Source organism: Girardinichthys multiradiatus, chromosome 22 (genome assembly GCF_021462225.1).
Source record: "Girardinichthys multiradiatus isolate DD_20200921_A chromosome 22, DD_fGirMul_XY1, whole genome shotgun sequence".
In the NCBI taxonomy this organism is placed as follows: Eukaryota; Metazoa; Chordata; class Actinopteri; order Cyprinodontiformes; family Goodeidae; genus Girardinichthys; species Girardinichthys multiradiatus.
Window position 1 is genome coordinate 7,161,350 of NC_061814.1, and position 23,522 is coordinate 7,184,871.

Sequence of the window (23,522 nt, forward strand, 5' to 3'; positions counted from 1 at the left end):
GGAAGAGTGGAAGGAAGAAGCCCTTGTTGCCATGTAGGGGACAGTGCAAGCATGTGAAAGAAAGTGTTTTGGACCAATGAGACTGAAATCTGTTTGCTACCATGCCAAGAGCTATGTGTGGTACAAATATGACACTGCACACCAGCCTGAACACAACCATTGCCCCCTTGACAAATAGTGGTGGCAGCATCATGCTGCTTCATTGCTTTAGTAAAGCTGGCTGAATGTTATGAGACGTAGATGTGCAAAGCTGGTAGATATACCCCAAATGTCTGCGATGGAATTACAGAAATTGTGTTTCTGCATCGTATTGACTTAAGGGGGGCTGAAGAAAAAATACACGTCACATTTTCAAATATAAAAAAAATAAACAATTATAGCACAGTCCTTTCATGTAACAGTTATACACTACTTTGTGTTGGGCTGTCACAGTTTGTGGGCATAGGGCCAATTATGTGAAAAAGTTAGAGGGCATGAATACTTTTTTAAGGCACCGTATGATTGACAAGGAGCTGACATTTAAATCTTATAAACTGTCTTCAGTTGCAGACACGACTCAGTTCGCTGTCCAGGTGAGGTGACCCTCGAGACCAACTTCTTTGCTGCCAGAGATGTCTTGACTCACTTCCTGCCGCTCATCAAACGTGGAGGTGCGAACACACAACTACACCTGAAGAAATGAGATAGAAAGTTCCTCTGAAAGGGGAACTCATTTAAGGTTTAGAATATGTTAAGAATATATGATGTATAATATTAGTTCACCTGCTAAAATTTTACTACTCTTGTCCTAAACATTTTAGCCACGGTCATAAAGAAATGCCAGATCAATTTTAGGGTTTTAATGATGTGTAATCAAAATTTATTAAAACAGTTTCCCTGATAGAAGCAAATCTGTAAATCAGATTGCAGAATGTTCAGAATGGTTTTTAGCGTCAATGTATTTAAAAACACAACAAAAGTATGATCGTAGCTCCTGTGAGGTGCCTACAAGTAAAAGATAAAACAGATTAAAAACACATATCCCCACCTCACAATAATAAAATCTGCTTTGGTCGGGTGCAGTATTTCAGGAAAGGTAGTACACTTGTTGGTAACTGGTAACTCACCTTTGTGTGCTTTTTAGGCCGTGTGGTGAACATCTCAAGCTTTGTAGGTCCCCGTACTTTAAACAAGTGCAGCGCGGAGCTGCAGCAGCGCTTCCGCAGCGAGGACATCACAGAGGATGAGCTGGTGGCACTGATGCAGAGATTCATTGACAAGGCCAAGAAAGGAGAGCACAAGCAAGATGGGTGGCCTGAAACGGCGTATGGAGTGTCGAAACTTGGACTGACAGTAAGACCTGTTTGCCTTGAAGGCTTTCAATGCTTCTTCTATTTCACAAACAAATTGTAGGATAAGTTATGTGAGGCCATTGACCTGAATGGACTCAAGTGACCTCACCCCATTTAATGCAGTAAGAAGAATTTCAAAAACTTATCCTTCTATTTTGGACCGAAGGTTTTGTTGTGTAATGATTTTAAAAAATAAGAGGAAACAATTCATATAATTTTTTTTCACATTTATCTATGTAAGATATACAAAACTGCAAATACTTTTAAGTATTTACACAGGTAAGACAAATACAAAACTGAATAAAATGACTTTAAAACTAAAATAGCTTATGATAAATAAAATGTGAAAAATGATAAATAGTCCTGTGAAGATGGACCAGGAACTCACTGGAATCGTCCATTTTTTTGTTTCACCAGTTCTGCCTGGTGAAACCCAAACATGTTTCAAATAAAGTCAGAGGAAACACAATATAGCTGCAAGAAGTTTTCTAAAAGGAAACTGTGTTTTCTGTTGTCTGATTTTAAGGATGTCACAAAACGTAACCACAAGCTGTGGCGACACTTTTGGGAACACAGAAAGAATCGAGCATCAAAGCAGTTACTGAGTAAAGATAGGGAGGATAAAGAAAATTTGACACACCTGATTGATATTGATCGGCAGTTTTTAATGCTTTCAACAGGTCTTTTCATGTTGTGTTTTGGGTTTTGACCACTGTTTTGACCTTTTGTTCAGTGTGTTTGAAAAAAAATTGGAAACCTGACAAGTGGAGTACATCAGAAGATTTAAGATTTATCATTAATCCTTGTCTAACCAATATGATAGAAGATAAATTTGATTTGAATTATCTTAATAATTAATCAATCTCATCAACAGGATTAAAAGAGGAGGAAAAGTAGCATTGAGGAGCTTAGCAGATGAAAGAGTACAATTGGAAAAAATAGCTGACAGTATTTGAACAGATTTTTAAAACATCTATTCTCAGTTACCCAATTTCATTTAACTTTAAAGTAACTTCCAAAGTTTGTTTCCCTCCATTTGTTTCCTGTCCATGATCCTGCCTCACCGTCTGTCCAAGGAGAGACCAAATGATGGGGTAACAAAAAGCAAGACTTCTTTTAAATATTGTATTTTATAATACTCTGTAATAAACTTTCTCTGGCTCTTAAGTCATAGTTTGAGTTCACATGTGTTTTTTTAACGGTTTTTCTCAGATCTTGCTGAATGCTTGCTGTCCAGGTTGGGTTCGCACCAACATGGCAGGTGAGGCAGCAGAGAAGTCACCAGATGAGGGCGCCGTCACTCCGGTTTATCTGGCACTGCTTCCTCCCAAAATCACTGAACCTCACGGAAAGTTTGTCTCTTACAAGGAAGTTCAGCCATGGTGAAAGTATTGCAGTTAACTAGCTAATTTTAAGGGTTTACAGAGATGCAAAAACGTATTGCTGAAATTAGTCATTTATAGGAACAACATTGCCTTAATACCTAGAAACATACAATGCAAAGTTTTTATATCACTCAACAAATGTTAACAAATAAATGTATTGCTTCATTGCTTAAAATAATGTACTGAACTGTACTGTATTACTGAATTACTGAATAATGATTTAGTTTATTAAGGGAAATAGCTATGCAGTTCATCCTAGCCCTTTGTGAAAAAGTAATGCCCCCTAAACCTATAACTGGTTGTGTCACCTTGGCAGCAGGATGTGATCAAGTGTTTGTAATAACTGGCAATGAGTCTTTTGTGGAGAAGTTTTGTACCAGTCTTATTTGTAGAATGGTTTTCATTCAGCAACTTTGGTTTAAGGTCATGCCACAACATCTGAACTGGATTACAGTCTGGAAAATGATTAGGTAATCTTAACACTTTTTCAAATATTATTTTTCAAATATTATTTTGGAAACATTTGTTTGCTTTTTCTTTGTTTTCCTGTTGAGATATTTGAGGTAGGGATGTCGACTCTGTGCTGTCCAGCCTTTGGGTTCTTTTTGGTCAGCAGTGGTTTTCTCTTTGTAACTCTCCCATAGATTCCATTTTCACCCAGTCTCTTTTTTACTCTTCAATAATAAAGACTGACCTTGACTGAGGCAAGTGAGGCATGCGAAGCTATAAATGCTGTTCTGGGATCTTCTGTGACCTCTTGGATGAGCTCCTGATTCACTTCTGGAGTAATTTCAGTAGGCTGGTTACTCCTGGGAAGGTCCATCACCGTTGCAGCTTTTCTCCTTTTGTAGGTAATGCCTTGAATTTCGCTTTTTGACATAATTTAGCCTACTTTAATTTGTCATTCAGGGTCTGTTAAATAATTTATTGATTGTACATGTGTTGCAGTAATGTGGCTGGTGAAAAAGTTCAAATTAATGTGGGTGATTTTAGCACATATATTGCTCAGCAGGGGATGTAATTATTTTTAACATAGGGCCAAGTGGGCCTGGAAAGATTTTTTCCCCTTCTTAATATAGAAAATCTTTGTAAAAGTAATTTTAGTATTTATCCAGGTTATCTTTGCATGATGTTAAAATTAGTTTGATGATGCTACACATTTGATTGTGTCAAAAAAGGAAAAAGATAAAACCTGTTAGGGAGCAAATACTTTTCCACAATAATGTATCTGTTTCACCATCTGTGTCTGATAATCATACTGTATGTTTAACAATAAATTTACAATTCAAACTTTTGTCTGGATTTTGCATGTCATCACTGTGCATTCATGGGGTTTATCCAGGTTCTTCAGTTTCCTCTAACAAACACAACATGCATGTCTGGTTTAGTGATCGCTGTAAATCACGCTTTGAGTGACTGGCTGTTTGCAGGCTTGTCTGTCCTGTGTGTCACTGTGTTGCCTTGAGTTGGACTGACAACCAGGCCAGGCTGTGCCCCACCTCTCGGCCTTTAAGCATCAGCTGCTGTTGTCCAGATGATGATGTCAGAAACATTCCTCGGAGACATTTATGAAGCAAATCTCTCATGTCAGCACATTCCAAAGTTGCTTTATTGGATTGCGATCTGGTGACTGTGGAAGACATTAAAGTACAGTGAACTCATTGTCATGTTGAAGACACCACTTCGAATTGAGTGGAGCTATGTGACACGGTGCCATGTCCTGCTGGAAATGGCCATCATAAGATGGGTACATTGTGGTCATAGGGGAAGAACATGTTCAGTTTTAAAAATACTCACTAGGTGCCAATGGGGCCAAAAAGAAACTTTCTGCCACACTGTTACACCACGACTAGCCTAAACCGTTCATAAAAGATAGAATGGATCCATGCTCTTATTTATGCCAAAATCTGAATCTACCATCAGAATTTTGCAAAAATGGAGACCTGTATGATGAGACAACAATTTTCCAATCTAATTTTGGTAAGCCTTTGCAAATTGTTACCTCTGTTTCCTGTTCTTAGCTAACAAGAGTGGCACCTGTTGTGGTGATCTGCTGCTGTCACATATTTACTTTAAGCTTTTCTATGTTGTGAGTTCAGACATGGTTTTCTGCATACCTTGTTGTTACAAGTAGTTATTTGAGCTACTGTTCGCTTCCTATAATCTCTAACACTTCTGCCCATTCTCATCTGACCTCTGACATCAATAAGATGTTTTCTGACCACACAACAGCCAATCACTGGATGTTTTTGCTTTCTTTGGACCATGCTCTGCAAACCCAAGTGATGGTTTTCTGCAAATCCCAGTAAATCTGACTAGGCTGCCTGGCATCAACAACCACGCCACATTCAAAGTCACTTAAATCCCCCTACATTTGCTTTGAACTTCAGCAAGTAATCTTCACCACATCTAGATAATTAAGTACAATGAGTTGCTGCCATTTGATTGGCTGATTTTCAATTTGTGTTAAGCAATTGAACTGGTGTACCTAATGAGTGTATAGTCAAGCAAAATTGCATTTCTTTTGTCCAGATGATATTTACTTTATTGATATTAACCCAGACAGGACATCCATTAGGGCTTTGTAGGGGAGCCACTCCTGTCACACCCAAGCAAAAGGACAAATTCAATGTGTGTCAAAACATTTGACAAACATCTACTGTTCGTTCGTTCATCGTCTTCCGCTTATCCAGGACCGGGTCGCGGGGGCAGCAGACTCAGCAGAGACGCCCAGACGTCCCTCTCTCCAGACACCTCCTCCAGTTCCTCCAGGAGGAGCCCAAGGCGTTCCCAGGCCAGCCGAGAGACATAGTCCCTCCAGTGTGTCCTGGGCCGTCCCCCGGGCCTCCTCCCGGTGGGACGTGCCTGGAACACCTCCCGAGGAAGGCGTCCAGGAGGCATCCGGTATAGATGCCCGAGCCACCTCAACTGGCTCCTCTCGATGTGGAGGAGCAGCGGCTCTACTCCGAGCCCCTCCCGGATGGCCTAGCTCCTCACCCTATCTCTAAGGGAGTGCCCATCCACCCTACGGAGGAAGCTCATTTCAGCCGCTTGTATCCGGAATCTCGTTCTTGCGGTCAGGACCCAAAGTTCATGGCTATAGGTGAGGGTAGGAACGTAGACCGACCAGTAAATTGAGAGCTTTGCTTTTCGGCTCAGCTCTCTCTTCACCACAATGGACCGGCACAGCGCCCCCATTACTGTGGCAGCCGCACCGATCCATCTGTTGATCTCCCGCTCCATTCTTTCCTCACTCGTGAACAAGACCCGAGATACTTAAACTCCTCCACTTGAGGCAGGAACTCCCCTCCAACCTGAAGAGGACAGGCCACCCTTTTCCGGTCGAGTACCATGGCCTCGGGCTTGGAGGAGCTGATCCTCATCCCAGCCGCTTCACACTCGGCTGCGAACCGCCACAGCGCATGCTGTAGGTCTTGGCTAGAGGGGGCCAGCAGGACCACGTCATCCGCAAAAAGAAGAGACGAAATCCACTGGTCCCCAAACCAGACCCTCTCCAGCCCTTGGCTGCATCTAGAAATCCTGTCCATAAAAGTTATGAACAGGACCGGCGACAAAGGGCAGCCCTGCCGGAGTCCAACATGCACTGGGAACAGGTCCAACTTAGTGCCGGCAATGCGGACCAAACTCCTGCTCCGCTCGTACAGGGACCGGATGGCCCCTAATAAAGGGCCCCCGATTCCATACTCCTGGAGCACCCCCCACAGGGCATCACGAGGGACACAGTCGAATGCCTTCTCCAGGTCCACAAAACACATGTGAACCGGTTGGGCAAACTCCCATGAACCCTCGAGCACCCTGTAGAGGGTATAGAGCTGGTCCAGTGTTCCACGGCTGGGACGAAAACCACACTGTTCCTCCTGAAGCCGAGGTTCGACTATCGGTCGGACATTCCTCTCCAATACCATGGCGTAGGCCTTACCAGGGAGGCTGAGGAGTGTGATCCCCCTGTAGTTGGAACACACCCTCCGGTCCCCCTTCTTATAAAGGGGGACCACCACCCCAGTCTGCCAGTCCAGAGGCACTGTCCCCGACCGCCACGCAATGTTGAAGAGGCGTGTCAACCATGACAGCCCTACAACAACCAGAGACTTGAGGTACTCAGGGCGGATCTCATCCACCCCCGAAGCCTTGCCACCGCGAAGCTTTTTAACCACCTCGGTGACTTCAGCCTGGGTGATGAAAGGGTCCAACCCCGAGTCCCCAGCCTCTGTTTCCACCACGGAATGCGTGATGGCAGGATTGAGGAGATCCTCGAAGTACTCCTTCCACCGCCCGATAATGTCCTCAGTCGAGGTCAGCAGTCTCCTGCCCCCACTATAAACAGTGTTGGCAAAGCACTGCTTCCCCCTCCTGAGGCGCCGGACGGTTTGCCAGAATCGCTTTGAGGCCAACCGGTAGTCCTTCTCCATGGCCTCACCGAACTCTTCCCAGGCCAGAGTTTTTGCCTCTGCCACAGCCCGGGCCGCAGCACGCTTGGCCTCACGGTACCAGTCAGCTGCCTCAGAGTCCCACAAGCCAACCACAGCCGATAGGACTCCTTCTTCAGCTTAACAGCATCCCTTACTGCCAGTGTCCACCACCGGGTTCTGGGATTGCCGCCACGACAGGCACCGCAAACCTTACGGCCGCAGCTATGGGCAGCAGCATCGACAATAGATGTGGAGAACATGGTCCACTCGGACTCTATGTCTCCAACATCCCCCGGGATCTGGTCGAAGCTCTCCCGGAGGTTGGAGTTGAATACATCCCTGGCCGAGGGCTCCGCCAGGCGTTCCCAGCAGACCCTCACTATGCGCTTGGGCCTGCCAAGTCTGTCTGGCTTTCTCCTCCTCCAGCGGATCCAACTCACCACCAGGTAGTGATCAGTGGACAGCTCAGCCCCTCTCTTTACCCGAGTGTCCAAAACATGCGGCCGAAGGTCTGATGATACGACAACAAAGTCGATCATCGACCTCCTGCCTAGGGTTTCCTGGTGCCAAGTGCACTGATGGACACCCTTATGTTTGAACATGGTGTTCGTTATGGACAAGTCCAATAACAAAACACCACTCGGATTCAGATCGGGGAGGCCATTCCTCCCGATCACGCCTCTCCAGGTGTCACTGTCGTTCCCCACGTGGGCGTTGAAGTCCCCCAGCAGAATAATGGAGTGCCCGGGAGGGGCACTATCCAGCACCCCCGACAGGGACGCCAAGAAGGCCGGGTACTCTGCACTACCACTCGGCCCGTAGGCTGAAATGATAGTCAGAGACCTCTCCCCAACCCGAAGGCGCAGGGATACGACCCTCTCATCCACTGGGGTAAACCCCAACACGAGACAGCTGAGCTGGGGGGCAACAAGCAAACCCACACCAGCCCGCCACCTCTCCCCGTGGGCCACTCCAGAGTAGAAGAGAGTCCAACCCCTCTCAAGGAGATGGGTTCCAGAGCCCACGCTGTGCGTGGAGGCGAGCCCGACTATTTCTAGTCGATATCTCTCGACCTCCCGCACAAGCTCAGGCTCCTTCCCCCCCAGCGAGGTGACAGCGGACGAAGGTGGAGACCTCAGCGGCCCGATCCCCGGATGCTTAGGCTGGCTCTAGGGACGTGGAATGTCAACATCTACTGTATATCTTGCTAATAGGAATCACCCTGTTGGGTAACAAACAAAAATCAAACAGAAACATTCGTCTGAGTATGGTCAACCATTGGGCTACAAGAATGGAGTGAAAAGCATCCAAAGAAAACCTTTGAAAACACTTAAAACTTTAAGAAAACCTGATGAAATTCTGCTAATTATTACCAGAAAGCTTTACAAAACTGAAGTATGGTTCAAAACTTTGAAACATTAGTATTTATGGAAAAAAACTTTAACCAAAAGTCACTACAGTAACCCACCCAACAAAATAAGCGGTTCCAGGGTAGGTCCGATGTGCCCAGTTTGAACATAGCGATATACAGGTCCTTCTCAAAATATTAGCATATTGTGATAAAGTTCATTATTTTCCATAATGTCATGATGAAAATTTAACATTCATATATTTTAGATTCATTGCACACTAACTGAAATATTTCAGGTCTTTTATTGTCTTAATACGGATGATTTTGGCATACAGCTCATGAAAACCCAAAATTCCTATCTCACAAAATTAGCATATCATTAAAAGGGTCTCTAAACGAGCTATGAACCTAATCATCTGAATCAACAAGTTAACTCTAAACACCTGCAAAAGATTCCCGAGGCCTTTAAAACTTCCAGCCTGGTTCATCACTCAAAACCCCAATCATGGGTAAGACTGCCGACCTGACTGCTGTCCAGAAGGCCACTATTGACACCCTCAAGCAAGAGGGTAAGACACAGAAAGAAATTTCTGAATGAATAGGCTGTTCCCAGAGTGCTGTATCAAGGCACCTCAGTGGGAAGTCTGTGGGAAGGAAAAAGTGTGGCAGAAAACGCTGCACAACGAGAAGAGGTGACCGGACTCTGAGGAAGATTGTGGAGAAGGGCCGATTCCAGACCTTGGGGGACCTGCGGAAGCAGTGGACTGAGTCTGGAGTAGAAACATCCAGAGCCACCGTGCACAGGCGTGTGCAGGAAATGGGCTACAGGTGCCGCATTCCCCAGGTCAAGCCACTTTTGAACCAGAAACAACGGCAGAAGCGCCTGACCTGGGCTACAGAGAAGCAGCACTGGACTGTTGCTCAGTGGTCCAAAGTACTTTTTTCGGATGAAAGCAAATTCTGCATGTCATTCGGAAATCAAGGTGCCAGAGTCTGGAGGAAGACTGGGGAGAAGGAAATGCCAAAATGCCAGAAGTCCAGTGTCAAGTACCCACAGTCAGTGATGGCCTGGAGTGCCGTGTCAGCTGCTGGTGTTGGTCCACTGTGTTTTATCAAGGGCAGGGTCAATGCAGCTAGCTATCAGGAGATTTTGGAGCACTTCATGCTTCCATCTGCTAAAAAGCTTTATGGAGATGAAGATTTCATTTTTCAGCACGACCTGGCACCTGTTCACAGTGCCAAAACCACTGGTAAATGGTTTACTGACCATTGTATCACTGTGCTCAATTGGCCTGCCAACTCTCCTGACCTGAACCCCATAGAGAATCTGTGGGATATTGTGAAGAGAACGTTGAGAGACTCAAGACCCAACACTCTGGATGAGCTAAAGGCCGCTATCGAAGCATCCTGTGCCTTCATAAGACCTCAGCAGTGCCACAGGCTGATTGCCTCCATGCCGCGCCGCGTTGAAGCAGTCATTTCTGCAAAATAATTCCCGACCAAGTATTGAGTGCATAACTACATGATTATTTGAAGGTTGACGTTTTTTGTATTAAAAACACTTTTCTTTTATTGGTCGGATGAAATATGCTAATTTTGTGAGATAGGAATTTTGGGTTTTCATGAGCTGTATGCCAAAATAATCCGTATTAAGACAATAAAAGACCTGAAATATTTCAGTTAGTGTGCAATGAATCTAAAATATATGAATGCTAAATTTTCATCATGACATTATGGAAAATAATGAACTGTATCACAATATGCTAATATTTTGAGAAGGACCTGTACTACAGAGGAAAGGTCAAGTAAAAAGTTGACTCTCTTTGACTTGTAACATTTTAGAACATTTAGATTCTGGTATGCGCAGTCATTGGATGTACCTATATGCACACACAGATAACTACAAATGATATTCTCCCTGAAACAATATTATAAGAGCTGTCAGGTTCAGTGACATTGATGCAGCTGCACGGCTGGCCAAGCACAGAAAACCTCAACCTGCAGATAAACCTGAGATTGTATTTAGGCTTCAAATAATAGAATTCAAAATGGACTCAAAAATGTCTTTTCAATTTTGGACTCACCTGATCTAAGCATCCAAACGATACAGTATATTTTGATCTAAGCATCCAAACGATACAGTATATTTTGCCTCTATATTGTGAAATAATAACTTTTGCCTCTATATTGTGAAATAATAACTCTGCTGTGTGGTGGAGCTGGTGCGTTTTTGGATGCCAACTCTGGAGCTGTATCCGTTCGTGTGCCCTTCTTGGTTGATCTTCACAATACATCCCAAACTTTGACTTAAATCAGGAATGCGGTGAATGCATCATTTGCATCTACTGATGTGTTAAAAACAAATGGTGGCAAAAAGCATTACTTGACCTGCTGTTACCTTGCCCGTGTTGTTTTCAATGTAGCTACAGTAGAAATAGAGACTTTTGAAATATCCAGACTGTAGGAGAGTCTACATTTATGGAGATAAAGAAACAGGACTAACAGAAAGAAACCAGAAAACAAGATGGTAACAAGAAAACACAAAAGCAAGAAAACAAGCAAAACATAAAACCCAAAAACGTCTGTTTGACACGCATACATTGTGGAATCTTATTTCAGTTTTGGAATTGAACCCAAATACTAAGCCTGTTTTAAATGCCAAACACAAAGATGTCCGAAGGAAAAGCCTTCTATAGATGCTCAGATATTGTTTCTGGTTAAAATCCTGCAAATCACAATTCTCTTCTCCGTCTCTTCCTTCTTTGAGTCAATATCCCAGCAGAATGTGAGTCAGTGTGGTGCTGATGTATATTATGTGTTACCGTGGGAGTTGTAGTCCTGTCAGACAAGAGTAAAGCCCTGATTACCTTGCAGATAAAAACTAATCCATTGTGTGCGAGCAGCGTGGAGATGGCCAGAGACAGAGGGGAAAGATAATCCTCTAATCTCTGCTGTCTGCCAGTGGAATTCCCATCACAGACTCTCTTTGATGATTATAATGACCGTCACTGTCATTGTTTGTAAGCGCCGAACAGGCAATATAATTACTTTATTGATCCTGCAGTTGGGAATTCCCTCAGTGGTGAACACACAAGTGATACAACTAATACAGTCATCAATAACAACTTTGATTTTGTGCAGCACACAATTAGGCCGGACAAGAAGGCTTTTTTCTCTCGAATTTCTTTATCTGACCGAACTTTATATATATTTACCATGAATGATCAAACTTTATGACATGTATGCTGATTGTATTACAAAAAATATGATTGTATCTAGTGGGATGAAAGTAAAGTCAGACAGTGAATCCAAAAGAAAATGGTCTCAACCAAACTGAGGCTATTTGAAAAGGTAACCAGCTCCTAAACCTAATAACTGGTATTGCCAGGCTTGGTAATCTCATTTGCCATCAAGTGTTGGTGATAACTAGCAATGATTTACTTGATGATGCACTTGACTCTGTTTGTCTGTCTCCCAGAAAACGCAATTGAATGAGTTATTGCTGCTCTCTTCCATCCCTTAGACCTGAATCACGGCTCTGAGCTTTTTTGCTTAGTTGTGTTTCTCTCCTAGATGAAGCCATTAACCATATTTAACACAGATCATACTCCTGCATTGGTGTTTTTGTTTTCTTTGTGTGTATGCTCTGTCTTATCATTTCACAGTCTGATGTTCCCTTTCAAGTAGTTTGCTTGGCAGACGGAAGGACAAAGCCACAGAAACTAATCCAAAAAACAAAAAATAATGGCAAACCTAGGCCCTTTGGCTGCTCTTAAAAGTTATCTGTCACTGACACCTCTGTTTGTCTCATCTGTGCATCTGGCTGGAGCATATTTTCAGAGATTAAAATGTAATGTGTAGTAGTTATTCTCATACAAGTTGTATTGTCATGGATGGAGTCAAAGCGTCATTTAAGTGAAGATTAATTGTTAAATATGTTTATTCAAATACGATTCTGTAACATTATAAAGAATGCAATGACTTGCAAAAATATTCGGACCACTTACACACTTACAGACTTTGTGATGTTACAACCACAAATTACATTGTTACATTGTTTTTATTTGGGATTTTAGGTCATAGGCCAATACAAAGTAGGCAATAACAATAAAGAGCAAGGAAAAGGATATAAACGGTGGAGAAAGAGCAAAAGTATAAAAACATTTTTGGACAACAGAGCTTTATATGACAAAAACCTAACAACACTGCACAAAGTTGAAAAGGAAGCTGGATGGAGCTAAACACAGGGCAATCCTAAAATAAAACCTGTTAGTGGCTGCAAAATACTTTGGACAGAGATATTTATTCACCTTCCAGCAGGACAACGATCCAAAACATACAGCTACAATGAAACGGTTTAGATCAAAGCATATTCATGTGTTGGATGGCCCAGTCAAAGCCCAAACCAAAATCCAATTGAAAATTTGTTTCAAGACATAAAAAGCTCACCATCCATTCTCAACTTTAGCTATTTAGCAAGGATGAACAAAGCTAGTAGAGATATCCCCCTGAATACTTGCAGCTGTAATTTTAGCAAAATGTTATTCTATATGAGGTCAGGGGGTGACCTCATATAGAATAACATTTTGCTAAAATTACAGCAGTTGAATACAAAAGCATGCCACAGTTTTTATAAATTTATTTGTAAGAAAATTAAAAAATTTTTTATGCTTTTCCTTTTACATTACCAACATTATGTCAGCCATTCTGCATGAATGTAGAGAATACGTTTTAAAAGCATCTGTGGTGAAAGCACCTACTTTATTCATGGATATATACTTTAGTGTTCATGTTTGTAAATGAATCACCTGAGAATCTCTGATTACTGAGGTTAATAAAAGGGTTTAAAACACAGACACAAACACAGGTCATGTTATTGTTGAGAAGCTTGGCTTGCTCTGGTCATTAAATATGGGTGATTTGTAGCTTGACTGGTTCGACTGGTGACTGACAAATTAAGCTCACAGTAATATTTAAATACACTTGAATAGGACCATGCTGTGTATCTTTCCACACAGAGTATACTGCTTATAGAAAAAGATGTAAAATCTGAGGTTTCCGAAACCTAATTACGTTTTTTTTTATTCTGTTAGGTAACCTCACCTCAAGAACGTTATATTTGTAAGCTGTCACTTTGTCTGAAGTAATCAGAAAGTCTTAGATGGTGAGAATGAAAAACTCAGCGGGAGACACTCTTCAGAATGTTTCCAATGCAGGAAATTGGACCAGAGGTTCCAGTGAATTTCTTTTATAACAGATTTTTACAAATGTAAAAGCAAAGTGTTTCATGAGCACTGATGAAACCTGGCTTGTAGGGAACAGCATAAAACTGACCGACAATGATTCAAAGTTATAAAACACAAAACATCAACCAAAATGAAGCAACAAAATAGGGTGACTTTAAAAAGCCCTGTCTTTATTCATAACATTACATAAGAGTCCCATAAAGTCGTTTATTAAATAAAAACATAGAAACAGGGATTTATTTGTCTAACTAAACAAATTACAAGTTAACTTTTTGCCTCCCTGCACTTACATTTATCGACAACCCTCCTTCCCAGGTGCCTTAACTTCAAAGGTCCAAAGATCACTGTCGTCCTTGCCTCTCTTTTAGAGGGCTAAACTTGGTGCTTGAGGTCCTTTCTTTGTTCCCTCATTCATTCTCTCCTTCATCTCCTCTTAAAGAAACTGAAAGCTTTTGGGCTTAATCTCTGATCTCCACCCCAAGGGCCTCCACGGCCCATTTCAACAGAACACAAGCTTATGCAGAATGCAGCTTCATATGTCCTTTTTGACGCCTTTAAATGTATCTATAATGTAAAATACTAGATGACTGATGACAAAGTAGAAAGCAGTAATGTGATATTGGACTAGTTGCTAGTGGATTTGAGAAAGTAGTATCAGTGTATACATGTCTGGGGAAGGAAGCTGGTTTTTGGAAATAACAGGAAGACAGCAGTGTGAGAATCACGTTCTTTGATTTCCTGAATGAATGAATTCCAAGTCTAATACAACCAGATTTACTGTGAATCTCCAGAAGACACGTGAACCCACAGTCCATTCACAATCGCCTGAATTAATGACTACCTGACATACAGACCATAGTTTGTGAGGCTGAATAGTTGCTTGTCTGACAAGGTGTATCAGCAGAATAGGAGCACCACAGGGCACTGTATTCTTACTACTTCTTTTCACTTTTGTGCTACTTGCATGCCTCAGCCTTTCAGTACGAGTCCTGTCATTTGCAGAAACACTTGGATGGCTCTGTATTTACTGGATGTATCACAAGGGACTGAGTTCAGAGAGATCACTGACTGCTTTGTGGCATAATGTTGGAACAATCAACTCATCATAAAGGTAAACTAGAGCTGGTAAACTCGGTTCATTTCACGAATTCTAGTTACTCAGAGTAATCCACGAAGATGATCAGGTTCAGCTAAGTGGGTGTTATTGCTCCTCCCACCCTGCTAACTCCAGTAAATGAACTGATTCAATCAAATCGTCTGAGTCTGGGGCATTTCTATGAGTCCGCAAAACTGCTTTGTGCATTCAGACTCAATCAAGGTTACTGGAGACCTTAGACTCAGGCTTTATGATTCAGTATGAATATTTAATTTAGGAACCAATCAGCTCTAATGTAAACAACACAAATGATTTATTTGTGAATTGTAGGAGAAGCACGAATATGTATAGATAGTGCAGGAGTATAAATACTTTGGTGTTCACCTAGACAACTGACTGTGATCAAGATGCAACAGTGAAAACCACCTAAATCTGTTGTGGAGAGTGCAGTCTCTTCCGCAGTCATCTGCTTTGGTAGAGCATCAGAGTCGCTGACTTTAATAGCCTGAACATTCTGACAAAAAAGGCTGGCTCTGTTCTGGGGACCACCCCGGAACCTCTGTGCTTTTCTTGTGCAAAAAAAGATGCTTCATTAAGTAAAAAACATAATGGAAAACCCTAAGCATCATCTGGACTAGACGTTTACGCAGCAATAGAGTGTCATCTAATTTCTCTCTAGGATTATTAAACTACTACTGAAATGAATTGAATTTGACATGTACAGCGTGTGAATGTGTGTATGAATGGGTGAATGACTGATTGTAGTGTAAAGCGCTTTGGGGTCTCTAGGGACTTGATAAAGCGCTGTACAAGTTCAGGCCATTTACCATGTAATTTTGTTAATTTCCTTTCCCCTCTTTATCTTACATTAGTAGAAAAAAAATATTAAACACTGTGAATGGTAAGGTTATGTTGCAGTCTAGCAGTCTCTATTGCTTACCACCAGATGGCAGTAACGCAGTATCTGACATTTCTGCTGTTCAGTGTACCTGCCCAGCATTTTAATACCTCTCTTTGCTACATCTGGTGCTTCCACAGGATCTTCCTGCTTACTCAATTCCCTCTTGCTGTTAACTGAAGTCAACTTTGACAAGCAAAACTGTCCTTATTCAGATGATGGCTTTAACTACAAGAGGCAATCTGAGCTTGGTGTTTTCAAATGACCTTTACGGGAACTGAATGTCTTCACAAAATGCTGGAATCAGAGTCATTTTAGTTCAGCTACCATTTTAAAACCAAGCTTTCCCATTTGATGTTTAAATTTAGCCCATACTAAGCTAAGGTGAAGGGTTAGAAATTAAATGTCAGATTAAATGTCATGCGTAAATGTCAGAGAAGAAGTCCAAGCCCTAAAATGTAAGACAGCACTGTTAAAATAATCTTGTGTGTGTACCATTTCATCCCGGGTGCTTTCAATAAATGTGCTCACGTAGTGAGTTTTCCCTTTTCCCGCTCCCTGACAGGGACACAAACATGACATCAAAGTCAGAAGTCACTGAATAAACGCTGAACTGAAATGATCTGGCAACCCCCCCCAGGAAGCCTGCTTGTCCTCTCCAGAGACTTGTACTAACAGGACTCACTTCTTATTCAGCGTCTTTGTAGTTGAAGGGACACCATGGTGACATCAGACAGAGCTGATCTGCTTTTGAGCCCCAAAATGAAGGGAGAAAAAAAACATTACAACATCAGCAGGGGACACACTTCAGTGTAAAACACACAGCAGGGAGGAGGTCTTTTGGTTTAAACATGTTCAAACATGACTGAAGGTATGAGCAATAGCGACGTTTAGTGGGCAAACAAGGTAACTGCGCTAATATGCAAATAAATTAAGATTATTATATACGGAATATACCCTCACCAACCACTAACAAAACCCCATCTTAGATATTATCCGGATATCTATGCAATTTTGTTTCACTATGCACTATTCACTTTATTAGGTTGATCTGTTAAAATGCTTTTTTGGACAAAAAGCAATTCACCCAATCAGATGGCAGCAACTTGATACATATAAGCATGCAGACATGGTGAAGACGACTTGGTAGCGAGAAATAAAAATGGCAAATATGCGATATTGATCATTTGGAAGTCCATGACCTTATTTAGCTGTTCTGCATAAAGTACTGTGACGTAACAATTCAAAACACATAACAAAGGATAGAGACAACTGAACAGACAGAAAAATATGACCCAAACAGAATATAAAGATAAATTAAACTTTTCTGGACAGACATAATGTATTTAAAGGCTAAAAAAATGGATTTTGCATAATAAGTTCTCTTTAAGGAATAGATAATGTACAGCACTTTGTGTTCAATTGGTTTAAAGAGAAATAAACTGTCAGAAGTCATAAGAAATAATTAATAGCTGCTGTTATATTTGGATATTGGACATTGAACTTTGGCCTACTCACAGACCTCTGGTTTTGCAGTTGGAATTCCGACTTCAGTCATTTTTTACCACTTATTCCATAATGGGTTGTGGGGAAGCTGGTGCGTATCTCCAGCAGTCTATGGGCAAGAGGCAGGGTACACCGTGGACAGGTCGCCAGTCCATCGCAGGGCAACACACAAACAACCATGCACACACTCATTCATACACCTAAGGGCAATTCAGAGAGACCAATTAACCTAATAGGCATGTCTTTGGACTGTGGGAGGAAGCCAGAGTACCCAGTGAGAACCCACGCATGCACAGGGAGAACATGTAAACTCCATGCAGAAAGACCCCTGGATGGGAATCAAACCCAGGACCTTCTTGCTGCAAGGCAACAGTGCTACCAATTGCGCCACCGTGCAGCCCTGTAACTTTGGACATATGGATGTTTAATATCAATTATCGTTTTACCACGGCTGTAACACTGAAATTTCTCCTTGTGATACACAAGGAATTTCTATTGTTATGATTTCAAAATTGAATTATTACATCAGAACAGAGGACATGTTTGGCATGCACCAAAAAAGCCTTCCAGCAAAAGACCTTCATAACAGCTGTGAAGCACAGAGGTGGAAGTGTCATGGTTTGTGGATGCTTCAGTGCTGCAAGACCAGGCCAGCTGAGCATCATGGAATACATCTTGAACTCTACTGTCTATCAGAGAGTGCTTGAAGAAAATGTAGGCCATCTGTAAAAAAAACAAGTTGAAGCAGAACTTGACCCTAATACCTGAAAATGACCCATAATAAGCCAGTAAATCCACCAAGCTGAGAATAAGGGAATGGAAATTCCTGGGCCGTGCCAAAGCCCAAACGTTGATCTCATTGAGATTCTGTGGGGGGACTTGAAACAGGTACAGTTAAAAGTGAGAAAAAGGAAAAAAACTAGCCAGAAACTTTTAGATGGCTATAAGAAGGTTCTCAATGAAGTTATTCAAGGTAAAAAAAGAAATTTAACAACAAAGCGATTTCCAAAGAACCAAACGCTGTAAGCTGATCAGTTAAAGAACAAATTAGAAGAGCTCAGTCTGGTCGCCGAGAAACCCACCATCACACGGGTAAACAACTGAAGGCCTGTTGTCCTGACGCCTGTGGCCATGAAATCCTCTGACTGGTGTTGATGCATCTGAAGGACATGCCCCCTGCTGAACCCCCTGCAGTTTGTCAACCGGGCAAACCGGTCAGTTGATGATGTAGTCAACTTTGGACTACACTTCATCCTGCAACACCTCGACCACCCAGGGATATATGCCAGGATCCTGTTTGTGGACTTCAGCTTGGCCTTCAACACCATCAACACAGACATCCTCCACCAGAAGCTCACCCAGCTCAAAGTCCTGACCTCCACCTGTCGGTGGATCACTAGCTTCCTGAAGGACCAGCAGCAACCAGTGAGGCTGGGGAGCATCTTCTCCCACACAAGAACCATCAGCACCGGCACCGCCCCAGGGTGACAGGAGTCTCCCCACTCCTCCTTTCCCTCTACACAAATGACTACACTTCAGCCGACCTGTGTGTGAAACTCTTGACGTTTGCAGATGACATCACTGTTATTGGTCTGATCCAGGACGGGTCTGCATACAGAATGGTGGATCAGCTGCTCCACCGGTATGGTTGCAACCACCTGGAGCTTAACCCACAGTGAAGATGTTGATGGACGTCCGGAGTACACCCTCACACTGCCTCCCCTCACCATCCTCACCAACACTGTAGCTGCTGTGGTGATAAAACTCAAGAGCTAGTACAATAATTATTAAGGACCACAATGGCCAGAGTGGGTCAAACCGAAATAAAATTTTACTATTTACAAATCATAAACCGTGCCTGAAGGCTGAAAGAAAATAAAAAGGACACATCAGCTTTCTGAATTACAGGCAGACGGCATGCTTTATTTAAAAACATCGTAAATCAGCTGATTACACATAAAACCAGCTGTTCAGACACAAACATTTTCCACAAAACACACAAAACAAAACAACCTCCATGAAAGAGTGTGTCTGGTCCGGAAATGTTTTGAAGGTCCATCAAGTGGAACTAAACCCAATGTAAAATAATAACTCCGCCCACAGACAAATTTTGAAAAACAATGTGTGGGGTGTGACATAGACATGTATCAAGCTGTACCATTTGAACCAATAGGCAATTCAACTGCAGTAGCCACCGTTCAACCCTAAGAAGACACCACTAAGACAGTCTTAAGACATGTCAAAAACCTGGTAATCTAAGGGGCCTTTAAGAGCCACTCCATCCCAAAGCTTTGAGGTCCAAACACATTTTAGTTATTCTAGTGTTAATGCCAGTGTATTACAAGAGCACAAAATGGGAACGACTACAATGACAGCTAACTTTAACTGATTCACAACCTCCGTCACCCTACTCTGCATTCTATGCAGCTAACTGAAACTGACTCCTATTGTAAATTAGTAAGGCAGTGTCTCATTTGAAGGACGATGATAGGCAGTCCATTGCACACACCTCATCTACCCATTTAGGCTTCCATTTCCACTCTGAAGAGCAGAATGATAGAAAGGGGAAGATGAGTGAGTGTCTGTCATTCAGAAAGCTCAGACATACTTTTATGCAAAGCTCTTATTAATGTGTGGCTCTGAGATGCAGGGTACTGACTCACCTGGAAAATAGAGGCTTGATGGAAAAGGTTCAGGCGTTTAAAAAGGTTTTATTAAATGTTTTTTCACCCTACTTGAAGTTATCTGAAAACTTTCCAACAAGTTTCTCATTTAAAAAATTAAATATAGGCTTGCAATTGAAATGGCCAATTGTGTCTGTTTCAGATATAAAATTTCTTCATCGACAAAGAATATTAGTTTATTTTATTTTAAAGGGAATGCCAAATAGAGTTCATGCAAGATTCTTTTGGAATTAGGTCAGTCATTCTGAAGTCTTCAGATCTTTGTCAGATTCTGAATCCTCTTTGGTAAAACCCTCCGTCTATCAGTCTGAGGAGAGATTGCCAGCTCTCATTACAATGTAAGTGGGTCAATGGTAGTCAAGAAGCATTAGTGAAAGATGCTACTGACTACTGATGACCTCTGATATGGAACTTACAGCACATCAAACAAGAGTGAAGCCAAACAACGCCTCCACACCCAACAGGGTGTCAGGCCCTTTGTAGTTGGGGCAAACATGACCGGGGGTGAAAATGAAGGAGGGAGTAAAAGTTTGATGAAGAACAATGGTGAAGCAACTCGGTCAAGATCCAGGTTAGAGAATGAACTAAGTTCAGTGTGCCATTGACACCCTGTGATCAAAGTCATGGAAAATACGGAAGGAATTTTCCCCTTCTGCGTCTGCAGCAATGTTCTCTGGAGAAATTCCAGTCTTTTATGTGTAAAACCTTTGGGACGGGGCAAAAGGTAACTTGCACTTTTCATTTGCAACAGAAACTCACAAAAGAAGCTGGTTTGATTGACAGCAGTTGTTCAAGCGGTAGGTTGGATAGCAATTCCTTTTTAATGGATGAAAGTGCTGGTAATTGATTATCTGTCAACAAACTGGCAAACCGTGGCTTCTTAATTTGATTCAATCCGCAGTTTTTATGTTGTGACATAAAATGACTGTGGTTCCTCAGATTATAAATACGCTTAATGTTGACATGTAGTAACTGAGTTCTACTGAGCCTTGCAAATATACTATATTCACACTTCTTGATCTTTTCCAGATTTTGTCATGTTACAACCACATGGTTCAGTATATTTCATTGAGATTTTCTGTGATAGACAAACACAAAACATTCTGTAACTGTGAAGTTAAATGAAAAGGGCTTTTCAAAGATAAAAATCTGAGTGTGTCATGCATTTTTATTCCACCCTCTTTATTCAGATTCCCCTAAGTAAAATCTATTGCCATTAAATGCCTTTGGATCTCAGAACAAACTGCATCATGAAGACCAAGCAGCACAGCCAACAGGTCAGGGAGAAAGTTGTGGGGGGTTTCTTAAACAGTGTTCCAAGCTTTGAGCTTCCAGTTTGCAGTTTTGACCCCATTGCAAACTTACCATGACATGACTGTTATAAAACAGATATAAAAAAGCAGAAAACAAAGAAAAACCTGAAATGAAACACTTCATATGTTTCCTTTTTTGATGCTGAACTGGTTTCTGCTGTTCATGATAGCTTCTAAATTTGGTTTTCAACACACATTAACCTGGTTACAGGGAATGGTTAATATTGTTAGAGCCTAAATAATCTGAAATAAAACCATTTTTGGTTTCAACAGTAACTTAACTAATGCAATGTGACCTCCTTACATTTGTCTTGCATTTTTGTTATAGAAAAGATGTTGTACCTCTACATGAGTATGACCAACTCAGAGAAGACATATTGCTCCATCTCAATATAAAGATATTAGCTCCCCCAGCTTGTCAGAGAACAGCAATGAGTTGCTCAGAATCACCGTTGTTAATCTGCATCAGAGGAGCAACTGTGGTCATGGACGCCTAGTTGACTCGTACTGCAGGGCTGCAAAGAATCGTGGTTTATCACTTCCTGAGTTTTAAAAGGGTAGCTTGAATTGTGTTGTCGAGTCCAGCAGACTCAGTTACCCAGCTCGCCTGCATCCCCCTGTGGGAGATCATGCAGGAAGACAGGAAGCTTCTCTGACACACGCACAGTCCTGCTGTCACAAAGATGTATAGACCTCAGAGAAAAGGCATTCAGGGTGAAAAAGATTTTTTTAAAACAAAAACACTCTGCCAAGTAAGCTACACACTGCTGCCATGGAGCATTAGCTCATATTCCATATTTTAAGTATTGGTGTTAAATGATTTTTCCCTAAACAACTCAAAGAAACACAATGCAAGCATTTCTAATTGTTTGAAGTTGTTAAGGACACAACAGACTAACAATGAAATTGGTCTGACATGAAAACAAGATATTGCATGGAGAGCCACGAAGGTCCTTATATGCCTCCTTCATAATGTCAGAAGAGGTGTACAGTGCTGTGAAAAAATATTTATCCCATTGCAGATATTTTCAGGTTTTTTTTTCTCATTACAGTTAAATGTTTCAGAACCCGAGTAAATACAAAAGGTAGTTTTCAAATGATGATTTCATTCATTCTGGGAAAAAAAACAATTCAAATCAACCTGGTCCTCTGTGAAAAAGTAATTGGCCCCTAAATCTAATAACTGCTTGTGCCACCCCACATCAGCATTGAATCTTTACACGAATCATTTTACAGAATTGCTTATTTCAGCTACATAGGTGGGTTTATAAGCATGATCTGCCTGTTTTGAGTCATGTCAAAGCATTTCAATTAAATTCAAATCCAGACTTTGACTAGGGCACTCCAAAACCTTTTTTATTTGTGTCTATGTTTTAAGCAATTCAGAGGTGGACTTCTTGTGCTCTTTTTTCTGGTGCATAAACCAAGTGTGCTTGAGCTTTTGGCCACAAACTGATGGCTGGACATCAGGCTTTAGGATTTTTGTAGTACCGAGCAGAACTCGTGTGTTTTTTTAAGTATGGCAAATCATCCAAGTTTAGGTGTTGTTTTGGGTTCATTTGTGACCCCCTGGATGAGTCATCTTCGAGGAATTGTGGAAGACCAGCCACTCCTTGGAAGGTGCACCACTGTTCCACGTTTCCATGTTTTTGTGGATAGTGGCTTTGTAAGTCTTTCTAGACTGATCGAGCTTATTTAAAATACGTCAAGATAGTTTCTTTAGTTTCGGGCACAATATGTTGCTTTTGAGATCTTTTAGGGTATATTCACACCAGGAAGGTCCGTTGGCCCATATGTTTGGTCTGGACCTAAAAGTGGACATTTGGACTGTTTCTTTCCTTGGTGTGAGTTACGTTCCCTTTGCACTTTTTGAAAGTGAACTTGTGAAAAAGATCTTATTTTACAAAGAAAGAGATCGATAATCTTCACTCAGTCATCTTTTTATTATGGACCTTGCAAGGGAGAACAGCTTACAGCATCACATGTGTACAAGAGGTTTTCAGCATCTGCTCTGACTAGTACAAAGGGAAGGAACTTTCTTATAACTATTCCAAGGTAATTCCCATGAAGCCTGGTCACCCCTTAGGAGAGGCAGGGTAAGACCTGTTATTATTCTTCCCTAGACGTGTTGGCTAAAGTGTCCTCTTTTGGCCATTTGTAGAGCCATTTGGCCCTAACCCTGACATAAATCAGCAGGGTAACAGGGGAAGAAGCAAATACCTCAGGTGAAACAAAGCCGTATGTGTGACAATTGTTTGTTGCACATGCCTGTAGAATGCCTG

The 23,522-nt window shown here is 41.8% G+C and overlaps 1 pseudogene; it reads left to right on the forward strand.

Annotated features, from left to right (window-relative positions):
- The first annotated feature begins 497 nt into the window (after positions 1–497).
- LOC124859627 lies at positions 498–1,798 on the forward strand (annotated as a pseudogene).
- Positions 1,799–23,522: the final 21,724 nt, after the last annotated feature.